The sequence below is a fragment of the Myripristis murdjan genome, chromosome 7, assembly GCF_902150065.1.
Source record: "Myripristis murdjan chromosome 7, fMyrMur1.1, whole genome shotgun sequence".
Taxonomy (NCBI): Eukaryota; Metazoa; Chordata; class Actinopteri; order Holocentriformes; family Holocentridae; genus Myripristis; species Myripristis murdjan.
Genome location: NC_043986.1, coordinates 17,363,864 through 17,373,530, shown reverse-complemented (window position 1 = coordinate 17,373,530; position 9,667 = coordinate 17,363,864). Strand labels below are relative to the sequence as shown.

The 9,667-nt window shown below is 43.2% G+C and overlaps 1 long non-coding RNA gene across 1 annotated transcript; it reads left to right on the top strand.

The window, feature by feature from the left end:
- The first annotated feature begins 5,754 nt into the window (after positions 1–5,754).
- LOC115361507 (uncharacterized) lies at positions 5,755–6,686 on the top strand. Its single transcript, XR_003928422.1, has 3 exons — positions 5,755–5,785; positions 5,859–5,921; positions 5,997–6,686. It is a non-coding gene; the product is annotated as an uncharacterized LOC115361507 (long non-coding RNA).
- The last annotated feature ends 2,981 nt before the right edge of the window (positions 6,687–9,667 follow it).

The following is a 9,667-nucleotide window of genomic DNA, read 5'->3' as shown; positions in this document are numbered from 1 at the left end:
TATTTATTAATTTTGCACAGGAAGCCTTGCAGTGTGCCGTGGAGTGACGAGTAAAGTTATATAACAAATTACAGCTCATACTATTTGAAATGAAAAAGATGTTTGAGAAAGAGATGCAGCTCTTGACTCCTTCCCTTCTTCCAGCTGTGTAATCCCCACTTACCCCTACTTCACCCCCTTATTGACCTCCTTGACATGCAGCCTGACTCATAGCACTTTCAGCATCACTGGTTTGGAAAGAAACCAAATCCAAACAGAAACATCCACTGTGTGCTGTAGGCCCAAAGCCCCACTGGATGCATCTCATTTTTATCTTGCATTTGATCATGTATGTGTGTGTGTGTGTGTGTGTGTGTGAGCCTTTTTTTGCACAGTTAAAACTGTATGATGAGGAACTTCTCATTGTTGCGGTGATTCAAAACCTTTGAAAAACATTTATTCTCATTACTTCTGCTCCTTCTCTTCACTCACTGTATAGTTCATTTGCTCAAACACCGCTACTCTGTCTCTCTTTCCCTCTCTCCTTTGTTGCTACTGGGCATCTCAGCCTAATATAGTTTTTAACCTACGCTGGCTGTGTTCGCACTGACCACAAAGTTCATAAAACACACTGCTGACGAAGAAAGTCAACAGATCACAGAGTAGACACACAGGAGAAAACACTGTAAAAAGTGTCAGATGCTGATGTAATCTGTCAACAAGCGGGCGTTAAAAAGGAAAAATAGTTTCATACTTAACTAGTCTAGGAAATGACGTGTACAACTGTTGCTGAGCGGTGTGTGTTTGAGAGAGAAAGATAGAGAGAATTATGTATTTTGCTATTTTAATTCATGCTCTTTTTGAAAAAACGGTTTCTGTTGAAAGCCATATGAATTCTGGGTGAGAGTCACAAATGGTTAGGCTTTGAGAGTTGTACAGTATATTTTCTATACTGTACTGTATTATATCTGAATCATGCAATCACTTATTTTGTAATTTGAAAAGCGTTTGACAATACAATTGGCTGTTGACTCAATCCAAGTTTTGCTCAACACATAGAGAGCACAGTCTGGGAAATGGGAAATATGCCTGGTGGAGATTTGCACTCTACAGTACACTTGATGGATTTGAGTTTGATTACTACATGTGCCATGCCCTGTAACTTCTATTGTACAACAGGTAGTCCAAGCAAGGCAGCTTAATTGCAACATAACATTATTATCACATCATTACACATCAGCTACCACGCTGTGAATCACTTTACATGTAAGCAGCGAGGACTAACTGCTCTCCAACCCTTACTTCAATCCCATTCAGTCTCCTTTTGGGAACGTATACCAAGACATGATTGGCATCCCCGAGGTCAGTGCTCCCTATTCTTGAATAAAAGCTGCAAAGCCTACATGGTCTAAATAAACACTGCGGCACCAGCTCAGCAAATCCTTGTGGAATACAATCATCCAGCACACCCACACAGGCGCATACACACACGCACTCTTAGCTGTAAAACGTTCATTACCCTTGGGATATTGCCTGACAATGCTGAAGATCACATGTTGACCTTAACTCTCACCACAGACCATGATGAGTGTGTAAATATTTGACATCAATGGAATGTAAATAAATTAACATACGATTATGCCTGGGTTTTTTTTCCAGAACACTGTGTCTCAGACCTAATATTTAAAAAGTCCTGTGGCAAGCATCCGGCTAGGTATGGTAACCTTGGAATTTGCAATATCAACAAATTGCCCATGCATAACATGATGACAAAGTGGTGTGGCGTGCATTGCAACAGAGCTATTCGAGTCAGTGTGAGAGGTGAGGTGGAGGAGAGAATATATCAAGAGTGACATAATGAGAAATGAAGAAAAAAAAACATTGAGCCTGAAAGAGAGTAAGAATGATAGAGAAATCTTTGTCTTCCTTCAGATGGTCATAATGTTACATTTCTTCATGGTCATATGCACAGCTGACATTATTATGATGAAATTGCTGTTTTTTGGGGACAATAAGTGAAAGCACAGCCAGCTTTTTTTTTCTTTCTTTTTTTTTTTTTTTTTTAACATGTGTGTGACTTTCAATGGCTGAGTGCACATTACTAATAAATAAGCCACATTTTTTCCGTGGCTTTCCACACTTATGTGTCATATCTTATTATGTTACAAAGACACGTGAAACGTTTCTGTTCTCATCATTGTATCCCTGAGGCCCTTTGCATCTACTACATACAAAACCATCTGAGGAAAAGAAAAACCTCAACCCTTGACACATAATGCTTTCTTTTTCTGAGTAGGTTCAAAATCCCTCCGCAATCAAACACTAACATAAAAGCCAGCTCAATACTGATTACTCGCTTGCAATCAGCTTTATATCTTCATTAATTTCACTGAGTTCCTAACAATACGGGTAAATAGGTGCAATTATAACTACTAATAAGCCACAAGTGTTATAATATTACAGGGCTCCAGCTCTTGACTCACATGCTAAACAGTCCAAACCACAACACAGCAGCCGCTGATTCTGTTGCCTTCACTTGGCTAATTTATTATTGCTTTAAACAATACTGACAAAAACATTTCCAAGTGTCTAACATGAGGTCTAAGACTGTGCTGGTGTTCTGTTCTACCCCTGTTTCCTATACGTTTGCCAAAGAAAGAACCGAGCCTCCACCTTCCCCTCTACCACAGCTTAACATCATTTAATTAATAACAAATTAATATTCTGAATATTGTTCAGAATATTAATGTGACATCAGTACAAGTCAAGCCAAAAGAAAAGATTTACATCACCTTGATAAATTTGAAAATTTTGAAAATATAATGACCTCCCCTCAAGTAGCTTCAAAGTTGAAAAAAGTTTTGTGGGTATGGACAAAGTTCAGCCACACAGCATGCGTTTATCATAGATAGCACAGATCACCTGCATCTGTGCAACTGGGCATTTGGACACCAGACCAGCACTGCCACCTGATTTGTATCAGCACTCCACTCCTCTGTGCTCCCCGCCCATTTCAGCACAAGTGGTGAGCCACAAAATCACCACTTCACCAGCACAAAATCCCTGAACACAGTTGATCTGTACAAGCATTAAACCTCTGACCTCAGTATAATGCACTTTATTGGGATATTTCATACAGACCTGTGATGTTACCTTGATTTTTTAGTGCATCCTTCTTGGTAACTGAGTGTGAGTGCACTTGTTTATGAGCTCCCAGTTCATAACAATATGTTAAGTCCACGGGACCTAAAAAATTGTATAAACTGAATTACATTAATTAGGCCACAATTCTGTTAGTCGAAGAGTCTTAGCCCTAGTTTTTACAGGCTGCTCTGGCTCCCCACTCCTAAACTGCAATAAATGATTCATCTTAATTTACTGGAAGTTGCATGAACTGTACTCCAATGGATGGACTTGTCAACTTTGAACAGAGTGCAACGGGAGAGCCAGACATGTCCACTATTGCTTTTGCCATGTTTTTTTTTGTCCACAACAACATCATCAAACAATCATTTGATCACCTTCAACTGTAGATGTCCTTGGATACTAAATCAATTCCAGAAATGAAACTGTGCAGCCACAGTTATGTGTAACTATCTGTAACGTGTCTTCTAGTCTCCTTTGCGTAGTCACTGACCTCTCACCAGAACCACCCACAAACCTGTCAGCTTCACTAAATGCCAGTCTCGCCACTGCACCATGTGGGCTGCATTCCAAGATGTCTCTTTGCATCCTCGCCCCACATGTCCTCCTCTGCTCCATGCTGAAAGGTTGTGAGGGAAACAAGTACAAGTGACTGAACCATGTCCTGCAAATTGTAATGTTGAAGCACACAGCATGAAGTGACATCTACAGGGCGGCACAGAGGATTCTCCTGCTCAGGGTTCCCTTCCCCTCCACATATGACAGTTATCTAAATTATCCTAAGGCTAATATTTTGTCTATATAGAACCATTTTGCAAAGTTACGATTAAAATGTAATTCATCTAAAGTATTTCAAGTCCTGCTTAGTCTTGTCATGAAGAAAAGAAATTACTCAAAGTGATTATGAGTCTGCATCACTGTTGAACTTTTATCCTTTCTGTGTCTGGGATTAGGCAGTGACCATGTAGGCTATTTGACATCTCACCTGCAATGAACCAATGCTTTATCCTTTTTGTTTTCCTGTAATAACATAATGCAAAGGACATGGTGAAAGGTTATTGACAGGGTATAAATTAATGGTAAATATTAATACTGCATGGGAAACACATGAAGGCTTTTTGGCAGTATTTCTCCCCTCAGTGAAATGATATGCTTTCCCAATGAGGAGATTAATCAGCTGTTATGCTCACCCCTCTGTCCCTATAATCACATTCAAAAGCCTTAAGCCTATGTGACAGCTCAGTTACTCGTGCCTATAGGATCAAAGTTTTATATCCTACTACTCAAACAGAGCTGTCAGCATAAGAACATTTGTTCGGCTAAGATTGAAAACTTATTACTCGTTGGTGGAAAATATGACATAACAGCTTGAGCAATTGGCAACTGTAGATTTTATCTGGTATTTTTTTCCTCCACTGTTCTCACAGTACGGTGGTGGGCAAATGCAGACTCAACAATCTTTTCTTGTTATTTTTGCATTTAGGACTTAACTGTATGTATCCTGTAGCCAGAGCTCATTAGAGGACAGGGTGATGAGATATGATCAAACTGTGCTCATGTATGCATTTTTTACCGTTTGGAACATCCTTAGTGATGCCAACTGGTTCACCAAGTCAATGTAGAGTCATGGACAGGGGATATGTTACTCTCGGGACACTCGGGACACTCGGTTGGGAACCAGAACCCAGCATTTTTTTTGTCTGGTCTGATCATACAATCATAGCTTTGCACAAACAGGTTGGTAGGCCCATAGCAAGCAAGATTAGCTGCAGACAGACACACAGATGGACAGATACATGAATAGACACACACAGAACAAAATGCAACATCTCCTCGAGGCTGCCACCTGGCCAAGAGAAAAATAAATTGATTATTCATACCCTTCAGTTTCTAATGTAAAAAATGTAAAAAAGAAGTTCAGCTTTGTGAATGTTGTTTAAAGTGTCAGTAAGGACTGTCAGCAGTAACTCTTGTCTGAGATTGGGCTGTTGGGAGGCTTTTTAGTTGCTGCTCAGCTCTGTGCATGTTGATAAGAATTTATTACTCCACACCTGGTTGGACTGACTTTGTTTGCACTCTGCACTGATGAATGTAATACATGTTTTTTCTGGGTTTTTATCAACAGATACCAATCTTAAAGAGCTCCCACATCAGTAGCATCAGTTCTCATGGGAGAAAACAGCAGCAACTATGTTCGGATTTGCTGGTGTTGCAGTCCTCTGAAAAATGCCACCTTAGCATAAAAAATGAGCATTAGCAGTGTAATAAACTTGTAGATCTGGATAATACCAGTGCTGACTATGCATGGGACATTATTATTATAACGTGTTTGAACACTGGTGTACAAACCTCAGTCACAGCAGCAAGTCCACAGTGTCTTCACAGGCCATAGTTAATATTTCTGTCTTGCACTCCACCCCTCAGGTCGTTCTTTCCTAAAGTCTTTGAATTCAGTTTCTTCATCATCAAAGTTGTCAGGGTCCTCATGAAGAATGCAGATAATATGGAAAACAAATGCAATGATGATGACATCTGTGAGGGCTGGCCTGTGTGGGGAGCACCGCCCCTAGTAGGCAGGGTTACATATATATAAGCCCAGGTGGGGACAATTAGGGCCTCTTTGTTTGAAGCCTGGTGGCTGCAGGGAGGGTTGTGTGTGCAGGTAAGCTGGTGGGTGACTACATGTGTTGGTAGACATTTGTGGCTGATGTTGAATTAGTATTTTTTATATTTAGAGTGGTGTTGCAGCTGAAACATCAGTGATCTTGAGGCGTGCTGCTTAGGCCAACATTGGACAGGTAGGCCACAGTCCCCTAAATTTGTTATGTTTGGACTCATGAAATGTAGTGAGTGATCTTTTTTTTGTTCTCTAGGAGCTGACTGTGTGCCGTTCCCCAGTGTGGGACAGGGCAGCCATATTATTTATTGGTGGAAAATTCCCCAAGGTGGAAAGGTATTACAATTTTGAATGGTAAAATAGGAGGTCTAGTCCCTCTTTTTGCTACTGTCATGTTTACACTGTCAATTCCCCCCCTCTAGCCTGGTTGCCAGACTGCTGCTTTGCCTGGATGAAATCTAACACTGTTTTGCCGGGATTAACGTTGGAGGGTCCTCTTGTGTTTCCAGCCAGATTGTAGTGAATTGTGAAAATGTACCTGCGACCCTTAAGATTGTTCCAGGAATGTCAATGTTGAACTTTGTACTGTTTTGGAATGGAAGATTTCTTTTTAACTAGTGTATTATCAACTGACTTTTAGTGTAGTTTTGCTTTGTGTTTTCTAGGCAGTGTGGAGACCCGCGGGGAGCACTTGGGCCCCTCTGGCTTGCCGTGTGATTGTGGTTTATGATTTGATGGTGGTGGTCACTTGGTGTCTGTTTTCTCTTTTTTTATTTATTCTTAGGATCGTGTGGCGTGCAGTGTGCTCATATGCATGGGTGTACCCTGGGCTGCAATTGAACCTCCCCGCAGGAGTCCCACTGCCCCCTTTTCTTCTCTCCTGTAGTTTTTAGGGCAGATGCCTCATCTCGCAGTTAATATTGTCTTTTAGCTGGTGTTAAATAAAACTTTGACTGTGTTTCTTTTTTTGGTTTACTTCACCGACCCACCCAATCGAAGTTGTCTCCTCGTTTACAATAAAATTCTAATTGTGAACCGAATACACGTCTCTCCGCTCTCTCTGAACTTTAAATTGTTTGTGTCCACCCTTTGGGCCGGGTCACAATCTGGCGCTGTGAGCAGGGTAGAGCTTCCGGACGTGTATTCAAGTTAGTCGTTTCCTTGGGTTGGTTGTTTTTCATTGATTGTATTTTAATGTTTGTGTAGGCAAAGCAGCAGCTGACAACCTTTTGAAAGTTTGGTGTGCATAATATTTTCATCTGTAGCATTCATAATTTTTTTTCCTCACCTAGTTTCTTTCTAGTGTTGAATGGATCCTCAGAGTGCACCTCCACCCCAGGCAGGACCCTCTAGTCCCCCTAGGGGGCATGCTCCCAGTCTAGTGGAGGCCCCTGCCAGGGAAAGGTTGGTTTATATCCCCAGGGAGAGATCTTGCCCTCTGTTCAGTGGTACAGGTGAAATTGGTGTTCAGAGCTGGGTTGAGGAAATAAATGCTATTATGCGCACCCGTAGACTTGCTCCTATTGAAAAGGCTCACTTTATTTATGATCACTTGATAGGTGATGCCCGTGAAGAGATCAAATATAGGCCTAGACAGGTAAGGGATGACCCTGACTGTGTTTTGGATATCCTTCTCACTCAGTATAGCTGCCCCAGGTCCTTTATTGCAGTTAAAGAAGCCTTTTATGCCAGAAAACAGCAGGAAGGTGAATCACTGAGGGAGTTCTCACATGCACTGTTCTCTTTAATGGATCACATGATTCAAAGTTGTCCAGAAAAACGCATCCCTGATAGCGCTAAGTTGCTGCGTGATCAGTTTGTTGAGTGTGTGGCTGATGGGAATTTGAGTCGAGAACTTAAAAGAATAGCTCGTGAACACCCTGACCATGACCTTCATGCTATTAGGGATGAGGCTATCATGTGGGAGCGTGAGGGAAGAGCTGGGGAAGGGTCAGGCAGATCTAGGAGTTATTCTGTCCCGTCAGTGTATAGTATGCAGCATGCAGGGCAAGCCAAGGGGCAAAAGGATCATGTAGGTTTAGAACTAGCTGAGCTTAAGGAAATGTTGAAGCAGCAACAGGCTCAGATTAATCAGCTCACCCAAGAACTAAAGTCAACTCGCACATCAGTCAAGCCCAGGACCTTTCAGAAGAGAGGACAGGTCATCTGCAGACGGTGTCAAAAACCAGGCCATTTTGCCAAAGACTGTGACAATGAGAGGGTAGTTGCCTCTGAACCTAACCACTCCAGCCAGAATTCAGCCACTCCATATTTCAGGTCTCAGCAGGCGGAAAACTAGCTCCCTCTGTTATGCTGAGCCACATCTCAGATGGGAACATGACTGGCTCTAATGGTGATTCAGAAACCCCTGGTCCCACCTCAAACTTGGTAGCTTCCTGTCCAAAGGTCACCATTAATATGGGAGGGGTAGACATTCGTTGCCTTCTAGACACCGGGTCCATGGTCACCACAATTACTGAAAGTTTCTTTGCCAAACATTTTGAATCGGGAGGCCCCGAGAAGCTGAGAGAGTGCCACTGGCTACGGTTACGTGCAGCTAATGGGCTACAAATCCCTTATATTGGCTATTTGGAACTTGATTTTCAGGTGCTGGGCAAGCTAATCCCTAAGCGCGGTGTTCTAGTCATTAGAGATGCACCTGATGCCAGCCCTATCCCAGAAGTTTGTGGAGTCCTTGGCATGAATGTAATCCGTGAGTGTTATAAAGAACTGTTTTTGGAACATGGCCCTGCACTATTTGACCTCCCTCCTGTCAAACAGAATCCCTGGCAGGAGGCGTTGCAGTTTTGTCACAGAGCTCACTTACAGGCTGATCCACCAGTCAATGGTCCCGTCCGAGTTAAGGGCCGGAGAAGGATCCACATTCCAGGAGGCACAATGAAATTGGTGCCAGCCACCTGTAGGAAAGCATCTCCAGTTGAGACCGGGTCAGCCCTCTTCGAACCTCTGGATGCAGGTCTGCCAAGTGGTCTCCTTGCTTCCCCAGCTCTGGTCAGGGTGGTCAATGGCACGGCCTACATCCCTGTCACTAATGTAGGGACCACAGAAGTGATTCTACCACCCCGCATCCAGATCGGTACCCTTTGCCATGCTGATGTTGTCAGCCAACCCGATGACCTCATTGGGACCTTCGGTGAGGAGGCAGCTGGGGGCAGTGTGGCTAGAGTGGCAGCCCAGACTGTGGAGGAAGGCCCCCTGCCAGCTGCCATTGCGGCCCTGGACTTGTCCACCCTCCCAGCTTCTGACCAACACAGGGTAAGGTCCCTTTTGTGTGACTATCAGTCTGTTTTTTCCTCTCATGATGGTGACTTGGGGTGTACAAATTTGATGGCCCATGAAATTCCCCTTCTAGATGCCACCCCAGTCCGCCAGCGGTACAGGCGTATCCCTCCCTCTGAATATGATGCTGTCAAGGCGCACATTCAACAGCTCTTGGAAAGCAAAGTGATTCGTGAGAGCAGTAGTCCATTTGCTTCCCCAATTGTGGTAGTAAGGAAGAAAGATTCTACCATCAGGCTCTGTGTTGATTACCGGCTTTTGAATGCTAAGACTAGGAAGGATGCTTTCCCCCTGCCCCGCATAGAGGAGACTCTGGATGCTCTGTCTGGTGCCCGCTGGTTTTCTACCTTAGATCTAGCCAGTGGGTATAACCAGGTCCCTGTTGCAGAACCTGATAAAATGAAGACAGCCTTCTGTACTCCATTTGGGCTGTTTGAATTTAACAGGATGCCCTTTGGTTTGTGTAATGCCCCCAGCACATTTCAAAGGTTGATGGAGAGGATGTTTGGCTCACAGAATCACCAGTCATTACTGTTGTATTTGGATGATGTCATTGTTTTTTCTGCTACAGTGGATGAGCATCTTCAACGGTTGGGAGCAGTGTTGGAGACCTTGCGTGCGCAAAAC